General features: G+C 39.2%; 1 protein-coding gene across 1 annotated transcript in view; it reads right to left on the bottom strand.

The window, feature by feature from the left end:
- Positions 1-22,102, bottom strand: part of LOC134524591 (M1-specific T cell receptor alpha chain-like) — a 292,071-nt gene that overhangs the window by 47,622 nt on the left and 222,347 nt on the right. The window lies entirely within an intron of this gene.

Below are 22,102 nucleotides of genomic sequence, written 5' to 3'. Positions count from 1 at the left end.
ACTGGGTTGGATGTAAAGTCTGGTCCCTGAACCAAAAGTCAGTTTGTCATAGTTGGACCCAAAATCACACAGCATTTCCTTCCATAACAAAAAGTCCAGCAACCCTCTCCAGAAGCCGTACCTCTCCCCAAGCTGTTGCCCAGCCATGCCTAGGCTAGGAGGGGCAGCAGAAGCGTGACAGTGCTTTCCACTGCAACAGAAACTCCATTGGAATCCAGTGGAGTCGGACAGCCTCACCATGGGGCAGCTGGGACATTCTGGAATAGGCATGTGGTCACTTTGCTCATCCCAGTCAAACTGAGAGTAAGAAGGGTTGTTGTGGACCAAGCTGTCACATTCTCTTAAAAGCAAAGTCCATCGCTAGATATCGCCACACATAAATGACCAAATAGCAACGATGCTGCTCTCAACCACGCAAGAAACGCCTCACAGACAACAGAAAGTGTAGCAACACTGCTGAACTTACATGGCCTAACAGTGAGTTTTGCTCCAGAGCCGAAGACAGGTTTATATGCACCAGCTCCTGTGGTCACACAGCATTTCCTCTCTCAACAAAAACCTTCCCAAATACTTGGCAAAGCTGAGCATCCACAGACTGACTAGACAGTGCTGAATGTCACCGAGAGTCAGCTACATTCTGAAGTGAAGACCTCCCGCCATCTGTCTGTGTGATCAAGAGCACCCCTGGACCTATGGATACAAACCCCATTTGGGATGACTGTTCCTTCTGCCCTGAGCTGAAGCCTGTCCTGGAAGAAGGCAGGCAACCCCACAGCTGAAGACCCCAGGAAGGGAGATTCTGAAAAGTTTACTGGGCAGTGGGTAGCTTTGCCCCACACAGAAGATGACTACAAGAAGGTAGCAGCACTTACTGGGCAAAACCTGAAGTCGTGTCCCTTTGCCAAGTGTGAGCCTGTCGTAGTTCACACAGTGGTTTTCACCTCAACAAGAACACAAGCTTGTATCCTTAGAGAGAAATGCAACCAGTGCCTGCATGGCCTTGGCACAAAATGCGTGTCCCTGAGCAAATGGGTTCAGGACTCCACACTGCTTATGTCAAGTAGATTACTGACAGAATTGAAAAATTGATTGAAAAATTGAAAAACTAAATACCTTAGTACACATTTCTTCAACTCATTAATATCTTTCTTTTTTGTTTCAATATTGAACAGAAAATGTTTTAGAACTTATTTGATTTCACCTTTAGTTGCACTCTGCTTCCAAAGGTGAATTTGTTTCCATAGCTATTCACACCATATTTGTCTTTAAAGCCAAAACCCTGTTTTCTCCTCCAGTCTTTTATTACTTCCTTCTCGGCATTTCTTTTAATTTAGTCTACCCAAGTAAATTCCTTGGCAACTTTAACTTAGATTTCTTTTAAAGATTATCCTAGTTGATGGTCTTTTTCAGTTTTGACAGAGATGACCACTGACTGCAAGATTTGTCTTTCCTTCATGCAAGGAAATGCTACAAGGATTAACAGAAACATTCCTCTTTCAGCATTATATCAACATTAAAAGTAGAGATCTCCCCCGGACCTTCCTGCACGTAGTGCAAACCTTCAAAATATCTTTCTTGATTCCCCAAACAAACAACATTTGTTCAGATCCCTTTCCAAGACAGCCTAGCTTTTTTTGTCAAGGAATGAAAACCTGGATGGAAACCTGTCTGTAGCCAGAAGCAAAAGCAGCAGAGCAAAAAGTAAGACAGTTTTCGGAGCCGAGACAAGAATTGCAGCTTCTGAGAATTAATGAGGACAAAGTGCTGGGCAATGACATTAAAAGGACAGTGAGCATCCCTGCAGGTCTGTGAGATTTCTGGGAACAAGAAGAAAAGGAGTATTTGGGGTAGGACTCCTCTGTCCAGGTGTAGAAAGCTATAACTGAGTGATTTGCTTATTCTTTTTGGAGAAAAAGAAACATCCAGCATACAGTCCATTGGGATGGTTGCTCTCTATCCATCCTCTCATGTGGACAATTAATGTCAATAGAAGCTGCCCAGAAAATTATTATTATAGCCGTTGCTCCAGAACCTGCATTAAAGCCATTTATAACACAAATGAAATAAAGCACATAGTGACACATACAGGAGAGTCCATTCCTCCAAACAGGTATTTAGCTTTATAATGACTTTTTTTCCCTAATGCAAGGTCAACCTTGACCTCCGATTTCCCACAGAAGGAAAGAACAATGTAATTTTAACAGCTGTTTCACAGAAAGGGGAATTAGGCTTTCCTATCCTTACTCCTTCAGGGTTTCTACCTACCTGATTTCACAATCAATTGTGTCCCACTTCCAAAGGTGACTTTCCAGTTGGATGCTGAATTCACACAGCGATACATCCACTAACAAAAACCACACACTACCTTTGGACCAGACAAGTAAATGCATTTTTCAAAAGAGATGAAGGGAGAAAACAGATGTTACCCTCGTCACATGCCTTTGACTCCAAATTAGGATGTCTTTCTAGTTGCATGCCTCTGATCTTTCTAGAGAAATTAAGATAGAAATAATTCTGAAATGCCTGAAGTCGAAAATCATGCTCATTATCCTGTTAGCATAACACAGTTGATATTCCTTCAACAGTTTTTAAGTAGAACAATTTTTGCCACAGTTAGGAGGACAGGAGAGTCTCAGCCTTGCATTTATAATGTGAAACAATTATTTGTTTTAGGATGTACCTGATTTCAGTATTAGTTTTGTGCCTCCGCCAAGGGCAAGTTTCCAGGAAGACTCAATTGTCCCACAGTAATAAGCCTCTATTCAAAAATTGTAAGGGAGAGAAGCTTCAACCTTTAAAAGCCATAACGTGCTCTTAGACACATCAAAGTGAGATGAAATTTAGACCATTTTTTTCAACAAGTAACATTATTATTTTTAAAATTTCTCATCATCTAAAGAAGGAGTTTAGACAGATCAACCAGCTAGTCAACCTCAGAAGCTAAGCAAGGGACCAGACCCATAACAGAAAGAATCCAAGAAAAAATAAACATAAGAAACGCCAGAGAAAACCAATTTAAGGTCCTAATTTTTCTTGTTTATTCAGTTGGCAATTAATCCAGTAAGGGATCCAAACCTAAATCCCAGAAGCCATTTTCACCTAATCTTATGAGCAAGTAAAGGTTATTCATGAACACTAATCTCAAATATATTCCCCTGCAGGGTTCATCCTGATTAACATGGTGCTTGCACAACACAAAGGTCATTCACTGATTTTATCAGAACAGCAATTCCTGATCTGTTCCACTCACATCAACATGACAGAGACGTTACAAGCAAATTGTTCAGTATGTGCTCTTCCCCCCATACCCTCTTTTGTTCCTATTTTAAAGAAGATTTTCCTTGTGCATTTTAAAGAAGATCTGACAATAGACCTAAAGTACTCAGTCTTTCCTAACCATATTGGTGTAGAAATACCTACTGGGCTTTATGAGTAGCCTTGTTCCTCTTCCGAAGATGAGTCTGGCTGCATTTCCTGAATACACACTGTCGAAAGCTCCCTTACAAAATACCTCATGCTCCTCTCATATTTCAGGTTCCATGGCAGGGGACTCTAGTCATCAAAATAAAACTATACGTGCAAAATTCCTGTTAGATATCTCCACAAAATGAAGGCTGGGTTGTCTCTTCTCTATCTCCAAGCAGGTTTCCTGTCAATACTTGACATGAAATACAAGAAAGATGAAGTGCCCTGAACATGGGATGCTTTGGCATAGCCAAGAATAAACTAAGATCCTCTCTACAGAAATCATACAGTTAACATTTATTTCCAAAATTGTGCCTTGGTTACCAGAAGCACTTCACTCCCTGGTGCTGAACATTTTTTTAGGGGAAGATGTAACTGAGCAGTCAGAATGTCTGGCTAGGACACCTGGTCCTGCATTTAACAGGATGAGAAATTCTGCAAGGTCTTCTACCTCTGTTAATGCGTATTAAATCACTTTATATACAGGGCAGAACCTTCTATCTAAAGAGCCATCTTTTCTCTCTGTTTCTTGCTCACGTAACTCCACACATGGGTAGCCCTTGGGGTACTGTTTAAAAGGGAAAAATGTGAAAAGCACAAGGAAAATCCATTTTTTTTACTGTCTGCAATGATTCTTTCTACAAATACCATGAAGATCAAGCAGCTTGAGAAATGAGACAGCTCTGTAGTTTGGGGAAAGGTTTATGACAGCTCTCTGGCACTCCATGCTGATTTACACTGTTTTAATTTTGCCGGCAATCTAGTCCTTGCTTCCCTTGTGTGTAAGAAGAACTCCTCTCATAACAGCTACTCTCCATAAGCAATTACTGTCAGACTTTACCAAAAACCCCAGACATTTTCTTGCTGCTATCTTTACACTAAATGCTCCAGCCATGCTATCATTTCAGCCCTAGAAGCAGTAGATATGGAAGGAGATTCCCTTCCCAGGATCATTATGTACTACAATTTCAAACATCACGTTCTCCAATACTTCTTAAGATACTTTTGTTTAGATCATGCACTTACTTGGTTTAACACTGAGCCTTGTTCCTTCGCCAAATTGCAACTTGTTATAACCAGTTCCTGAATTCACACATCATTTAATTCCTTTGCAAAAACCTTTCCTGCTCTGCAATTGTACACAAAACAGGGAAATACTTGATCTATGATGATTTCTGGACAGGAATGAACCAAGATGATCCCATCCCAGACTTACTCAACCTGTCAAAAAGAAATCTAGGCATATATTTGAAGTCTCATTAAAACGTTTGCATTCTGTAAACTACCTGGGCAGAAAAATGCTTGCACCCTAACTATAAGCCTTTGTTCTTTGTTCCTTACTAAGAATTCAGATCTTATATGTAGACTAAAATATAAGGGAGAGAGAGAAAGAGAACACGTCCTTGTAGTCAAATAGTTAACCATACTCCTAATGAATTTCTGTGATGGATATGCACATTTCAGCTATTCATTGCCTATACTGTGTGGTCCCAGGTATATTTAAGTGGATGACTTGTTTATGTAAGATTTTTAGAAATGCAATAAAGATGTCATGAATGCAAGCCCACATAGTCCTCCTTTTTATACCTCACCAGGGCATAAATTACTCACCGCGTTTTGAATAGGAACTGGATCCAGTCAAGTCTGTAGATGAATTAACCTACACATTGTGGTGCTCACTTACTAAGAAAACCTTGGGTTTCCTCCTATCATTTTGTACATATCACTTTTCATTACCAGCATCCTCCTGCACGAGTATTTTCTGCCCTTTGGAAAAGCAAAATGCTTGTCACAGAATTCGTCAGAACCACAATTTCTCACCTATGAATCTAAGGCAAAATCTGACAGGAATACCATTCTGATGACAAATCAAGAATCAGAACTTATTAAGATTATTTAGTCTGATCCCTACAAAACACAGTCAGGAAAACTGAATGTAACATTCCTTCAGTATTTGAGATTGTCACAACAGAAGAAGAGTGACACTCTACAGATTGGTATTATTGACCAATAACTGGAGCTGGGTACATTTCCAAAACAGCTTTGGAAAACTTCAAATATTTTTTTTGTTTTAATTCAGAACAAGTTTAACTGGCCCTTCAAACTGTATTTTCATTTCCTTCAGTAAATTTGATCACCTTACCCTATGGACTCTAGGCCTCACAGCCTTTGACCAGCTTCCAGAAGAATACCTTAGGAATTTTTATTTCTTATGTGAAGACATACACCCATTAGAATTAGCTGCTTAATACCACTGAGTATTTGTCTTATGATTTACATTCAGCTTTCAGTTTCTCTTCCCACATTTCCTTTGTCTTCAAAAACAGATAGATCTCCACATCCTGAGGAGCATAAAGAAAACAGGTAAAAAAAGCTGAGTGTCATTAACTAGACTACACTGTTGTCACAACTAACTATGTCCCCTGTCCAAATATCTGCTTTCTTCCTCCTACAGTTGCACTGCCTGAGAGTCTTCTACAAAAATCAACTCTGAAATTTGAACTTAAGAATTTCTTGGCTAAAAGCATTCTGGTGAGTCCCAGGACCTGACTGTAAAGAAAATTTGTGCCTTTCATAGTACAAAATGGAAAAAAAACCCCAATCATATATAGACAAATATTTTGGGGAAATGCTGTCTGGACTGTTTTTCTTCCTTATATCCTCAGATATTTTCTTTAAACTAAAACTGCAAACCGGAAATTTCTTTCCTGTTAATCAAATATTCTTCTGATTTCTTTCTAAGTGAAAAGAAAGTTCATTTTACTTTACTGCTTTCTGTTTCTCAGGTATATCTGCCTCTCAGCAGCAGCACAAATGCCCATTTTATCACAGGTATTCAATAGACAATGAAGTCAAGTAACCTAGTAGAACAAGATAACATTTTAAGTAGCTCGAATATCTAAGCCTAAAAAGGAGGGCCATTAAACTTCCAATTACTTGTGAATTGCTTAGCTTGCACGGACAATCCAGCAGTTTTGACCTAGCATTCCTAAAGTCTCAAAATAGGTAGGAAATTAATAGCTACGTGTCTCACAGCCCCTGAAAAAGTCTAGGCACTTTATCAGAAATTAGCTTGGAAATGAAAACCTGGCGCTGAAGGGCTTGAATACAAACTCCTTTATAGAAGTACATCATTGAAATTGCAAGGGCAGAACAGAATTTAAGAGAAACTTGAAGTTAGCCTGTCCGATTTGTACTGCTGCATGCTTCTAGGAAGAATCTGAATTCATCACTCAATCTGAATCTCTGGGAGAAGATATCTATAACCAAAACACAGGAAAGTTTCTGCATCCAGCTCTGCTGAGGACACAGGAGTGGACTCTCATTAGATCTGGAATGTGCTGAAAGACTATTATCTGAGATCACTATTTTTGCTGGAAACTTACTTGGAAGCACAAACAGATGAGTTCCTCCACCAAAAGTGAACTTTCCATAACCATCAATCACACTGTGACAAGGCACTTTACATAAACGATTATGGGAAGAACTGAACATATTCCTTATCACCACTGAATGACAGAGTTAAATATTGTTTTTCCAAATTCTTTAGAAGCCAGTATGAAGTAAAATGTCTTGCTGTACTGATGACTGTATCCACAGAAATTTACTTTTGTTCGTTAAAATTTTGATAAACCAAATCTTATCACAAATGGCATCAATTAATACTTTACTGACCACATCAGTATATATTTTGTGTCTGTAAAAGCAAACATGTTTTACATTTCACTGTTTTTTCTATCTAAAAGATTTCACATGAAGCATGGATACAAAAAGAGCACAGTTTTGTCATTACAACATTCTCTGCAACCATTATTGTGCCAACATATTAACTTTAAAAGAATAAAAAAATTTTCTGAATCATTCCACACCACTACCCTTGTACACAGTACATTCAGGAAGGCTATGGGGTTGGCATAAGAAAAATCACTGTTGAAATATTTTTCAGTCTTGTGGATACTCACCGGAACAGATGCAAGATTTCCCAAACCATCAAACAAATTAAATGCTTATAAAAAAAGGACTTGGAAGTGTAATTAGTAAAATTGGATTGATATAAGAAGCTGAATCTTGGAAAAGGAAGTTAGGTTGTTAGTGTTCATACATGAAATTCTTCACTTCTCACTTACTTGGTATTACAACAATTCTTGTTCCTTGTCCAAATGTTAATTTCCCAAAGTTTCCTGTACTCACACAGACAGGAAGTGCTTTACAAAAACGATTCAGAGAAAAATATTTGCCTTATTAACTCTTCCTTTCCTGGAAGAAAAGTGAACTAAATGCAATTGGGACTATTCAATGATGATATCTATAGTTTATTACTGAATTAAACTCATGGCTTAAGTAAAGACATTACCCTCAACCTGTTATGTATAATTGTATGTGTCTCTTTTCTTTCCACTTTAAACTGGGAACTGATTTCTTTCACCAAGGAGTAATTATCACTCTATAAATCTCTATAAATCTACTTTCAACCATAAAAACATTTACAAGGCAATTCTTCACTAGGAAAAAAATACCTGATTTTACCACCAGTTTATTTCCATTCCTGAAGGTGAATTACCACTTGGGGAAGAACAATAGTATATGCAGTAACAAAAGCTTTAATGCTCTACTGGTACCTCATTTGCTGGCTAACATATGTCAGCTCTGGCTTAAAGTCCAGAGGTAGCTGCTCCCTGTGAACATTACCAAAACATGCTGCAGCATATTGCCTCTACGTCTGTTTAAGGATCATGTCATATCCAATCACACAGGCAGGAATAGACTTATCTAGAGTACTGAGCTACTGTCGGTGAGAAGAAACCTGCTTTTTGTCTGACTTTTGGAAGTCATCTGGAAATAAATGAAAGTAGGTAATTCTAGAAAACACTTAGGTCTTATCTGCCCCTATCAAAGATCTGATTGTCTGCCTTGGGACAAAAATCCATGCATACTGATAGTTTCTGAACATTAAAGATGCTGGTTGCCAAAACACTAAAAGAAATCATTGTTGGAAACTAAAGACACTCAAAAAAATATTTTTCATCACTAGATTTCAGTGACCAGGGGCCCCAGGCAAGGACTTTGATAAATTCTTAACAACCTTTGATATTCCAGTACTTTTAAAACCTAAGTTATATGTAAATTAAAGGGCAAATTTCTTGGACTATTGAAATGTAAATACTCACATGTCATTGCCCATTCCCATTCTGGAAAGCTAGAATAAACCAGTGACCCAAATCTTCAGTTAAACTCCGTAGGGAACTAGTATTGGACATCTGTGCCCCACCTCTGTAGGCATGCAATCCTCAGAAACACAGACACTTTCCTTCTAAGGAAAGCCTTTAGGCTTACATGGTTTTCCACATTTAAACTCTTGATTGCCACCTCCAAAGTTACACTAAAGCAGAGCTTTACAAAATCCTAGCCATAGAAAGTTTTGATCCATGACAAACTTTCTCCCTGCTTATTAAATGGTCTTTCTAACTGCAAAACTAGTAAAACGCTTCAATTGAAAAGTCTTTTTTCTTTTTTTAGCCTTCACGTGGTGCAAAGAAACTGACACTCTGGACTCTGGTTCAAGGAAATTAGATGTCTTGAGACAGACCAGAAACATATCCTACACATGTGAGTTATCTAAACATAGTACAGATATCCTAGGGTCCCTCTATAATCAGTAGAAAAACACAGGCATTTTTCAAGCACAGTTCTCATCTTGAAGACATTAATTCTAAAAATACACCTCAAAAGCCAGTGATGAAGATAGAAGGAAAATCACCTTGGGCTAGCAGATTTGACCTTGAATGCTTTGTATTAAAGGGAGTAAAACTGGACTTACAAGCCTGACAATTCTGAGATGAATATTTGCTTATTCTTTATCTGAAATGTGACACATCCACTAACTGTGGAAACAGAGATAGTTGGAAAGTTTCTGATTAAGGGAAGAAACTATCTTTAAAACCCTAAATGACAAAGCTCATCACAGCATCATCAAATTCAATTTTTGAGATGTTTATTTCTGGCACTTACTTGGATGAACAGACAGCCTGGTCCCCTTTCCAAAACTCAGCTTTACGTAGGCACCTATGGAGTTTCACTGTGACAAAGAGCTTTATCAAAAATGCTATCAGTAGCTTTTGACTCAAAGGAGTTTTTTAACTTTGATGTGTATACATAGACCTCCCAGGGTGTTTCTTCTCAAGCTTCCTAGATCAAAACCCCAGTAAAAATTCTCATGACAATTCGCTTCTGTGAATCTCACTGCTGTGGGATTTAAATTATAGACTGACGCACTAAAGAGCAATTCAGTCTCACTTTCTGCCTCTATTTTCATACCAATAGATGCACAGAGATTCCTAGAAACTGGCACTGCAGCCCCCAAATTCAGTATTATCTCTTTCTTATCTACACATGACTAGCTATGCATCAGTAAACCTGAAAACTTACATGCAAACATAATAGTGGAATACACTCAGATAATTCTTTATTCCAATGAGTGCTTTCTTCTTCTTCCATTATACTCACTTGGATTTACCTTCAGAAGAGTCCTTGTGCCAAAGCTAAGTGCACTGCTAATTCCAGCATTCCCATTGCTGTGGAAATTATTACCAGACCACTTCAAAATGCCATTCAGAACTCAGATTTAAAAGCCTGTGGAGGCCACCCAATTCCAGGCAACCTTGTACAGCTCAGTAGTTACTCTGGAATGATCAGGTTCTTCAGTGTTCTTCAGACTTACTTGAATTTATTGTTAAGCTGTTGACCAAAGATGTCTTTCTCAAAACTGATATATCGCAACTGTAAGAAATATTACAAAAACCTAAGAAGCTTTACAAAAATCTGAAATTTAAGCTTTCTGAGTTCTCACAATTTAAGCAAGGAGAATTAGTTGTTTCAACCCAGTGCAAACCATGCCCTGTTCTTTAAGGCAAATTCAGAATAATTCAGCCTGGAGAAGAGAAGGCTCCAGGGAGACATTATAGCAGCCTTCCAGTACCTGAAGGGGGCCTACAGGAAAGCTGGAGATGGGCTGTTTTCAAGACCATGTAATGATAGGACAAGGGGCAATGGTTTTAAAGTAAAGCAGGGTAGGTTTAGATTAGACATTAGGAAGAAGTTCTTTACAATGAGGGTGGTGAGAGAGGTGGTGGAGGCCCCATCCCTGGAGACATTCAAGGCCAGGCTGGATGAGGCTCTGAGCAGCCTGATCTAGTTGAAGATGTCCCTGCTGACTGCAGGGGGGTTGGACTAGATGACCTTTAAATGTCCCTTCCAACCCAACACATTCTATGGTTCTATGATTCTGTGATTCTATTAGTTCAAGATGTCAATCTAGAAAAGTTGTTTGAGACAACTACATGCTTCTGCCTCCACCACTTTCTTTCTCAGAATACTCTATTAGACTTCCACTGTAAAACTACAAAAGTACAGAATTTTCTACTATGATGGGCACCCTACAGAGCTGTATGGTCTGCTGTAGTGATGTTAAGAGTTAAAATACTGGAAGTATGTTAAAAGCAGTCTTAGGTGTTCACTTTGAATTAAGAGGATACTGTATCACAGCTGCTGAATTACTGAGAACAAGTACTGATTTGATCCCGTTTGTCTAGTTTAGCTGTAAACCAACAGATTTCATGGGGATGTTTTCCCCCATTTGGACTTACTGCAAAGCACATGCAAATATATCTGCTTCCAGATATGTGTCTTTATATTAACTATTCAATGTTAGGCCACCATGAAAATATTTACAAAACAGCCACCTTGCACGCGATACACTATTTTGACTATTCAGTACTAAGGAAGGTTCCAGGAAATGGTCTAAAATTCTCCTTTGTCAGTTGTGGGACACTATAAATCTATTCTCAAACCTCATCAATTTTTCTAAAGGATCTTCAGATCGATCAGAGGTTCACTGCAATCCTACAGTAAGTGTTTCAGCTTAATATCTTGAAAGCATTACACTTTGACCAAAGTTCGGTGTACACTTTTTTTTTTCTTTCCTATGCAGCTGTGTCTTAATAATAATAGGATTAGGTTCCAAACTGGTTGACATCCATGCCAGATTCTGCACATGACCTGACCACCCTAGCAATGCTTTCAAGCAGCTAGTGTAGTAAATAGCAGGTGAAGGCCATTTCCTAGTACTCAATGATCTTTCTTATTCATTGTGGGTTTTTACTGAAAAATATAGGGAATAACCTCTTTGTGTTGCTAAATAAAAGCTAACATAAACACTCTAGAGATTTCCCCTGCGAGCTCCTTTTATTTGCTCACAAAACTCAGTCACTTCTCTTACAACACCAGTGTAGCATTTACTTTATTTGGGCTCAAGTACTTACAGTCTCATTTCTTTCTAAATAAGGTTTGCATGATTAACTTCCCAGATATTTTACAAACAGTGCTGTCAAAGTCAGTGGCCTAAAATTTATGACTCAGCAACAAATAAAAATCATGTTTTTAAGTAATAGCTTTCAGGGATTTTGCAGGAACTAATTTTATAAGATAACCAAGAAGTAAATAAAAATGTGAGATATAATAAATAAGGATAAAAAAGCCTGAACTAGATAAGAACTCTCTTAGTGTTTCTGGACTACAATATATGGGTATCTGTATAGTTATCTTCAAGTTGCTGTTTGAGTATGCCAGAAAAGATGGATTTGTATTGAGCCTATAGAGTTATGTGTATTTTTCATATTTAAGAAGAAATTACCTATCTTTCAGGCAAAAAAATAAAAACAGGAAAAAAAAGCTCAGAAATTCTTACACTGAGTGGGATTTAGTGTCAAAAATTGACAAAAATTAAGTAGGTATTTACTACTACTGTTTTCACTACTATAGAAAGCTCTACAAAAAGTCATTTGAGTTAAAAAAAATCCAACAACAACAAAATAAAGAAACAAAACCCAGAGCAGACTGAAACATCTAATTATTTTTTTCATTTCATGCACTAATTCCAGTGTTTTCAAGTTGTTGACATACAGAAAAGTGTTATAGGTTTTTATTCACAATTTTTCCTTTCTCAAATACCGCTTCAAATCCTTCCCTGGTGGACAAACCATCCTACACTGTGTTTTTGTCTATAAACAGGCAGTAGCTTTCAGACCCTTTCTAACATAAGACTGGACTGGCAATCACACAGTTTTTCCAGTCAGAAATTGGAAAATTATTTAGTAGCAAAGATCTCAGTTGATACTGGCATTGAAAAATTATACACAGAGAGGGCTAATTTAATTTCATTTTAATTTAAGTTCATTTAAATGCACAGGGAATAATATGATCTGGTTTGCTCATATTCATTTATTTGCAGTGGTTTTTTCCAATCTTTTTTACCTGGCTGCACTTTCTGTTCTGAATGTCACCTCTGGGAAGCTGCTTCATCGCCATATTAAACAGTAGCTTTGAAAGAACCTACTGTTACCTTCCTTTTACTTCACAAAACTGGCTGCTAAAGTTGGCAGGGAAGTGCTTTGTGCTCCTGTCAATGTTTTCATCTCTGGGAATTTTAAATGGGAGCAAGGTCCTTGGAAATACCACCCTCATATTTCTCTAGATGAAAATGAGCAACATACCTGAATGGACTGTTAGATGAATTCCACGCACGAACGTGAACTTCTCCGTGGTTACGCCCACAGCAGCTCAGCCCTTTACAAAAACTTGATTTCCATACTCTCCTGAAATTTAACATGTTTTCGTTGCATTTTATGAATTTGAACAATTCCTTATCACATAGAAGTATTGATAATTTTTATTTTAAAGTGACTTGACAGTTATACACAGGGATTAAATATGCAAAGCAATGAAAAATCTATTAAAATGAACAGCATCTAAAAAACCAGCCACACCTCTTTGGTGAGAAAAGGTAACTGACATAATTGTGATGAAATAAATAATTCTGCAGTAACTCTTCTAAAGTGACTGAATATGTGCAAATTTTCTTTAGTGCAAAAAAGGACATTTATTCTAAAACTTTTACTTTTCTCATGAATGCAATCTTTCCTTCTGTGTCACACATCATAGAGAAGAAAATAATTTTGAATGGATTTTCAGGATCAGCTGAAGAAAAATTCTGAGCATCTTTTCCAGAATAGCTTAGCCAATCAGTTCCACTCCAGTCAAGCAGTCTCAAGCATATTTACATGCAGCAAATGAAAGAATAAAAAAAAATAGAATCAATAGCTGATCAGATTTTTTCTTGGGTAAGAAACACAGCAGGGATTATGTTTTTACTCAGAGTTATAGTGGCTGAATTGAAGAGTATATGTGGTTCCTGTGCAGCAGTAAATTCCCTTCCAACTCCTGGCATCACAGTGTAACACCACTTCACGAAAAAAAAATCCCTTTTTACCACGTCCAGATCAATTTTTATCTGTAAGTCAGCCATAGCACAATTTTTGTTTGTGATTTTTCTTTGAGTGCCATTCCCAGGTTCCAAAAGTACTGCACAAGATGGTGAGGAAGGAGGAAAAGAAGGAGGGAAGGAAGTAAAGGAGGGAGGGAGGAAGGAAGGGAAAGAGGAAGGCATTACTATTGTTCAAATTATAAATTTGGTAGTGGGAAACCTTTGTGTCTGCCCATGCAAAAAAGATTTATATACAAAATTGTTAGCTTTCCAAGATGGTCTGTATGTGTAATCCCTACTAAAGTCAAAGATTTTCAACTAAAAGCTGGCTGAGATGTGGGGAGGAAAAACTTCCCAGTTCGTTATAGGATGGAAAGCAGCAGATCAAATCACTCAACAGGTTTAAACATCTCACCCAGAGTTCCAAATACACAAACTTGTTCAAGAAATGGAAACTCTCCCACTGAGGCTACTAAAAAATATATAAATTAAACAGAATTAAAAGCAAGAACAGACCAGTTCTGTCTTTCTGTTTAGGTCATTCCTTCCTCCTTCAAGTCCCTGTAGCATTTGGGTGTGTAAGAAATTTTAGGGAATTTAATTTCTCTCTCCTATTTCATACACAGTGGACACTAAAGGATAAGTCATTTTACCAGAGTCCTGAAGCAAGTGACCATCTCTAAGGCCAGTCCTTTAACATCTGCCCTCCCCTTGATTGACTGTACCACTAGATCCAATTAGTCTATTCAGGATCACACCCTTCTGTATAGTCTTTATTGCGACTGCAGTATACCTGATGAAGAGAAGGATTCCCATGAATGGCACCCTGAATTCCCAGCGCGATGAAATTAAACAAGTATTACATACACATGTTTGCTGCATGCAAAATTCCTGGCCAACAGCAGACTTACCTGTTTACAGAAACAGCCAGGTCCATAGGCAGAAACTGATGGAACTGACGTGGCTTGGTCCTTCCACAGCGAGAAACCCCTCTGCAGAAAACCTCACAGTTCAGAAGAGCAGAGAGCCTCACCAGAAGAACACAGCTCCTGACTGCATCTCGTCCAGTAGCCCTCTTACATGCAACAGCCTGCCCTACAATTCCTTTATCACAGGGCCTCAGGCACTTTGGCAGTTGTATTCATACATCTTGTTATCAGCCCCTTCATTGCCCAAAGCCAGAAAGTTTGTACTGCATTCCTTGCTGTGTCAGACTTCCTCCTTGTTTAGCAAGACATTCACACCTTTGGAAGAACCTAGCTTGCTTTAGGCATAACAGGCACCAACACACCCCTTAATCCCAGCAAGACATCTTTCCTCCAGCCTAGGACATTCTGATCAACGAGTTTCTTGAATAACTTACAATGTAAAGTTCTCTTAGAAATACTAATGAATTTCAAAACCTACATTTCCTGTAGTCTATTCCATTTCTTCTGTTACAAATCACTTACAACTGTATAACTGTTTTAGCTTGTATCTTTGAATAAAGCTTCTCTGAATCTGAGTTCAGCTATTCGTCTCTTTTCACCTGTGTGTTTCCGGCACTGGACTTTCTAAAGCCTCTATATTACATAGCAAGGGTTTTCATCTGCACCTGCCAGCAAGGCAAGAATGCAAAGGAAGAGCAAAGAGGTTTAATTTGTGGTATGTGCAGAGATAACACTTCTTATGGGGTTTGGGTGCTTGGTTTTTTTGGTTGGGTTTTTTTTCATTTGACCTATTTACTGGATTTCATCAAATCGAAATGTTGTGAGAACAATAAACACTTTGACCAGCAGGTAGCAGGAGAGATCAAGGAAAGAAATTCAGTTTACATCATTATATCTGATTTTATCAGCAACTTTTCAGTATTTTGGAGAAACAGATCAGACAGGACAGATTATGCCCAGCACAGTGCAGGAATACCCTTATTATATTGTACTTTTAATGTTTTATAAGACAGCAAAAGGATTCAGCTGTACAAGAGGCTATTTAATATTCACCATTCTCATACAATTTGGTATTGTTTGAAATAATAACAAGAAAATGATCAGTTTATCTTAAAAAAAAAAATCTATAAAAGGATATATGACCAGAAAGTGAAATAAAGCCTCGTTTACCATCTCAACTATAAAGTTTAAATTGAAAAGAATATACTGATGGAATTTGATAAAAAAAGGGGAGGGGTATTTTTTCACCTCGTTTCATGTATTTTCATTACTTTTACCAATTTTGGGGTTGCTTTGAGTAGCTTTTTTAGTATGTGTGTGCTCTTCATTCCAAATGCAACCCTTGCACAAGAGGACACGTGCACGTGCAGCAATAATCACAGACACAGCTCTTACACCGAGCTGGGTTTTACAGTAGTAAGAAATAAACATCATTAGTCACTTTACATCCAGACCCATTTTAAGAGCAACATACAGCAAACTTCCTTACTGTCCTTTGGCAAGAAAGTACTAAATAAACCCCAAGTCAGGCTGATGTGCTGTGCACATAAGCAGATTAAAGACTTGAGGTTGAGAAGTATTCTAGCCATAGAAGACAGCGGGGCGTTGCCTGAGAAGAAGTTAGAAACAAGGCTTTCTGCAAGTGTAAGACTGAGTCTTTGGCATGTGCATGTTCATGGGGCTGATTTGGAAAGGGGTTCTGATAGCTGTACTGGGATTTTTTTTATTTATGGTTGGAGTAAATATTCATTTGTGTTCTAACACATCCTGGAGGATACTAAGTCCTGTGTATCATTTGAGGCTGCTCTAAGCACTTTTCTCCGTCAGCCTACACACAGAGATGTTGGTACTGTTCCTGAACTTCTCCCTTCCTGTAACATTCTTATAGGCTCTGAGAAAGCCAAGATACTAAAGGAACGAGACTGGGAGTCCTGCCTTGTGCTGCCAGAGCCTTTCAGGATATGAAGCTTTGCCATCTTTTGTGCCTGGTGGGAGGCTGGGCACTGAAATCTTAGAGTTATTTAATCTTGCTTGTAGCATTCCCGTACATTTCTGCAGAAGCAGGAAATGCATAGGCTGAAAGCATGAAGGCTCCTCTCCCCATATATAAATAAATATATGAGAGGAAATGCAAAACATTCTCCCTGCTTTTCAGTTTTCCTTACAGTGTTCCATTTAACATTTTGGAAAGATGTTTATTCACTTAGGGTGCTTTAATGTTCTCTGCCACAAGAGAGAGCTATCACCATTTTGACGATCACCATTTTGTGGCACAGGTGTCAGATAGCATGCTCTGAAAGGCCCACCATGGCCTCACATTAAAAGGAGAAAGGGTGTGAATCAGAAACTTAAATAAGCAAACAAACAAAAAATCCCACAACACAACAGCAATTGCAAAGAAGAGGTGAGGAGATGCTCACAATGAACAACTTCAAGGCATTCAGACCCCTGGTCTGACACATGCATGACCTTCACCTACAAAGGCGAATATTTCTTAGCCCCCTGAGGCAGGTACTTTTGTTGTGTGGCTTAGCCTGACCTAGACCTGCTTGATAGCTCCTTAGGCCCAGAGGTGAGAATGGAGAGGAATCCATCATTGCTAAGAGCCACGAACATGGACAGAAGACAGAAGTCCACAGACTCTGCAGCTTGGATATATGCACTTTCATATGGAGGGAGATGTTCACATGAGCTGTTTACAGGCTCTGACACTGGGTGGGGAGAGAATACTGTTTGGAGGGACTTGAAAGCAAGCTTCTGCTCTGGGTGAATGGATCTCTGGAGGTTGTTCTTATTCTGAAAACCCCAACAGTGTTGGGAGCGGTTTCTTAACCCTAGGCCAGACAAGTTTGAAGAATACTCCCTTAGACAAAAACGGTGTAGTCAGATGGACAAGAGGGAAAGGTCAAACCATAGTCATTACTAGTGATTTTAGAATCATAAAAATGCTCATTTATACCTTTAAACAACTACTGGCCCTAAACTGGACAGATCTTATTTTCCCATATACACATCCATGAGACAATGAAGAGGTTGCTATCGCTGCTATCAAACATCTAACACTTAGCTGCCCACCCAAGCCATCACAGCATTTGTTTGCTGTAGCTTCTCAGTGATTGCTAAAGTACCTTTTCTGCACAGTTCTGCCCTCAGGCTCCTTCCTCCCTCTCCCTCTTTACAGAGATACTGAACACTGTCCTTTTCTGACAAGGCTCCCTGTATGATCTCATCCTGTTGTTCACTTATCTGACCTCAGCTTGGCCTCCTGACAAAAGCAAAAGTAGCTACAAGAGCAATGAAGTTCAGTAGCTCGATAAAGTATTTTTTAAAAAAACACATATTTCAGATCAGAAAATTATTCCCTCTCTTCTTTTTTTTTACTTTTTTATTTTTAAATAAACACTCTGGTGAACTCTGTTTAACTTGAATAGCAGGCCTACCAAACCACTTAAAATCTTCTGCAAGAAGGACAAAAGCAGCAGATACCAAGCTCAGAAAAGGTCCAAGAAAGCAGTATTCAAAAAGAAAGTCTTCTTCAGGCTTAAGGAAGAAAAACCAGACCATGCAAAAAACCAAGCACTCATACTAAGAGCGACTGATGTTGCTGCAGTCTGAAAGCAAATGAGCAGGCAGCTGGGCCATTCCCTGTAGGTGTCACAACAGGGCAAAAGAATTTGCAGTGGAAGGTTTGGGGAGCAGCTGTCACTGAAAGAGACAAATATATTTTAAATGCTTTGTCATTTGTCACAGGATGGATAACAGGTGATATGGTGTAATACAGTGCCCTTGATGTAGTAGTAGCAGTGTTGGTTTTTTGTAATCATGTCAAGATACATTGAAGGCTGAATATTTTTATATGCTTCAAAGGTAGCCCAGCTATTTGTCTATCTAATCATATACTGGTCACCTGACATTGCCTTCAAGAGATTTCAGCTTGTGTTCAGGCTCTGGAAGCTTGAATTGCCATATTAGCTGGATTTCTGCTGTCTGGCTGTAACATTTCCCCTGGGCCTGCTCAGAATGGACTTCATTCAAGAGCTGTGGGATTCCGCTCCCTACAGCCTGCCTCTCACCTGCAACACTGAAACTATTGGCGCTTCAGTTCTCCTCCACTTCTCATTGTGAGGGATGGCAAAGAAAAGTATTCAAGCCTTTGTGCTGTTACTGCCATCACTGTCTTCCCATGTCCCATACTATATTTTTGTCTTTTGTTAAGTATTTCATGACTCATCTTGTGCTTCATTTGACTATGTTAGTGCTCCTGACCACTCTATCTGCAACTAAAGGGCAAGACAAGCTAATTTTTTTTTTCCCTTACTGAATTGCACTGTTAATATGCAATTTATTTCACCTATCCAAATAATTATAATCCTAACCTGGGCTTTCTTCTTTGAAAGGTCTAGGCAAATGTTCTGTGTATGACAAAGATATCACAGAAATACAGAATGATTGAGGTTGGAAGGGACCTCTGGAGGTCATCTGGCCTCCCCTGCTCAAGCAGGACTATCTAGATCTGGTTGTCGAGAACCAGGTCCAGCTGGCTTTTGAATACGTCCAGGGATAGTGACTCCACACCTGGAGATATTCAAAGGCCAACTGAACACAATCAAATAGGGACACAATTAAATCTGTAGCAGAACATTGATAATACTATTAAAATCTTTTGTACTAAAGAGTTCTGCTTATCATCATTGTCAATTATTCTGATATCATCAGATCTCTTACAGGACATTGTGGGTTTTTCCTCTTTAGGGATAATTCTAAATCCCAAGGTGCTGATTTTAACAGAGTATCCTTCCAGTACCTAAAGGGGGCCTTCAGAAAAGCTGGGGAAGGACTCTTTATCAGGGAGTGTAGTGATAGGACGAGGGGTAACAGTTTTAAACTGAAAGAAGGAAGATTTAGATTAAATAATAGGAAGAAATTTTTCACTATGAGGGTGGTGAGACACTGGGCCCCATCCTTGGAAGCTTTCAAGACCAGGCTGAATGGGGCTTTGAGCAACCTGGTCTGGTGGGAGGTGTCCCTGCCCGGGGCAGGGGGGCTGGAACTAGACAATCTTTAAGGTCCCTTCCATTCTATAATTCTATGATACTTTACTGTGGAGCACAATTTCTCTAGAAAAACTGTTCCTTAGCTCATATCAGCTGGGAGAGCTGCAGACTCTTCCCTCTTCCGTGAAATTAGCCACACCAACATAATCTTACTATTGGGATGTACAAAAGCTCCCTGATATGGATTTTCTTCTGCAAACAATGATATTCTCCTGTTTTCTTAAGCTATATGTTCTGCATTGGCTCAAAATTATAGATTTGCAACTGTAAAGTGAAAAGCCACTGCTAGTGGGAGGAAATCAGGAAGTCACAATGACAGAAAATATAACAGAGGGTCTACAGGCTCTTTCCTAACTGAAACTAAAATAATTAGACCTACACAGCTCCTGTCAGGGGAAATGGTTCAGATTAAAAATCCAGCATAATCTGTGTAGAAGTTTAAGAGCTGGAAAGTGGTTGTGTGTCTGCACATGTATCTGCTTCTTCCAGCTGGATCTTGTGGTCTAATATGGTATTGCCTTTCCAATTAATCTCCCTTCTCTTGACAGCGGCTGCCTAGATGTCAAAATTCCTTACTGGGTACAGATACCTCTCTTCTCCCCAAGGGTGTATTTATGCACTTTGTTCCCTCTTCCTCTCTTATCCCCAGTCTAAGCCAGCATAGGTCGCTTCTTGCCTTTCCCTCAAGAAGGCGGCCAGACACAGCCAACCAAATAGTTTTCTCCAAATAAAGTGAGAAAAACAGACTGCACCCTCTTTGGCCACAGTATGAGGATGCCTGGGCTGCCTTCAGTATCCATCCTTGGCATCATGTCTCAGAAATATTATTTTGGCCATCTGTGACAGCCCTCTTATTTCACATAGTCTGACCTGAAATAAAGTCTTAAGGGAGCCACAGGCCTGGCCACCAGGCTAGCCCACTCCAATGGGGATTAATTCTGCTCACTGAGGGTGAGTGAAGACTCAGGTAAGAGAGTGATGGATGGGTATTCCCTCCTCGTGATCCTCAGAGCTGAAGACATTGAAACATTTTCTCAAAGACACCAGTTTCTCTTTTTTTTGACTGAGACCTAGATAACAGTCTTGGGTGACTGGCATTTTAAGGCGTTAGTGAGGGCATAGGTGTTCCCACACTGACTGCTCTCAGTGGTGCACAGGGAGGTCTGAAAACTCTGACCATGGAGGTATCACTCAGGTCATGAATCTCTTTGTGATGGAAATGAGGGCTCTGGTGTCTTAGGCCAATGTCAATAGGTGTTTAAATAGAGACTGATGTCTTCATCTGGCTGATAAATTTCTGAGTATGAGTCAATGCTATCCCTCACTAGTCACACATTTGTAGATATTTCTTTTTGCTTGTGCAGTGTTGCAGGATTTTAATTCTGCCAAAGCTCTCAGGCATGACCAAGGACTACTCAGGAAAATGTCATTCCTTGATTTGCACAGAGACACAGAAATGGTACTCCCCATCTGAGTCTTGCCCGAGAGACTTGGAAAAACTGTAGAATGCAAGATGAAAAGGTTCAGGCTGTCATCAGGATAAAAATACTAGTGGACGGCTCCCCCTGGTTTACATTATGGTGGTAGAATGCAGTAAATAAGCATTTTACTGTTTTCGCATTTGCCATGCAAATTTCACTTATCTTCTGCATAGGGTGAGGGTCTTCCTCTAGGTTTCTGCAGGGTCTGAAGGACTAAGCTGATGAAGCTTAATTAAACAAACTTTACTATGCACTCTGTAGAGGTTGTCTTGAAGCCAGCAGTAACTCAGTCAGTATGTGAAAAACCTTATTTCCTCTTCAGGATGTGGTTAACTTGTTTTTCAAAACACTGGGGAGGTAATCTTGCATGGTGTAACTTAGTCATAAATGTTGACCACAGCATCCTGCCTGTTGCTTGAGAGAGAAAGATGAGTTGGGGAATATATTTGTTGGGGTCTTTTTGACTATTAACCAAGCTGCTATGGAAACTATCACTCCATCAAAGCAGCATACTTTATTTCCTGTTGGCCTCTTCCTGGTATCAATGAGTGGAAAAAACAGCATGTTTTCTTCTCTCCTGATATGTGTATTTTCCTTCCTCATGCTCATATCAAACTGCCTCTAACTGATTTCTCCTTAGACGTGTGTCTTTTATTGCTATGATGCAAATCATCTTTCTGGGGTCTCTTAAAAGTGACCTGAAAGACCAGACCTTATTTGAATCCCCTAAGCCTAAAATTCATGGCTCTACTGAAGCTTTTTAATGTACCGAATAACATCTCCACTTCCCTGCACAGTCTAGAAAAGACAAATTCAGCCAACAGGAAATCTAGGTGTATTTCTAATCTCAGTGGT

This window comes from Chroicocephalus ridibundus, chromosome 17 (assembly GCF_963924245.1).
Source record: "Chroicocephalus ridibundus chromosome 17, bChrRid1.1, whole genome shotgun sequence".
Classification (NCBI taxonomy): Eukaryota; Metazoa; Chordata; class Aves; order Charadriiformes; family Laridae; genus Chroicocephalus; species Chroicocephalus ridibundus.
Note: the sequence above shows the minus strand (reverse complement) of the source record. Positions and strands in the feature narration are given on the sequence as shown.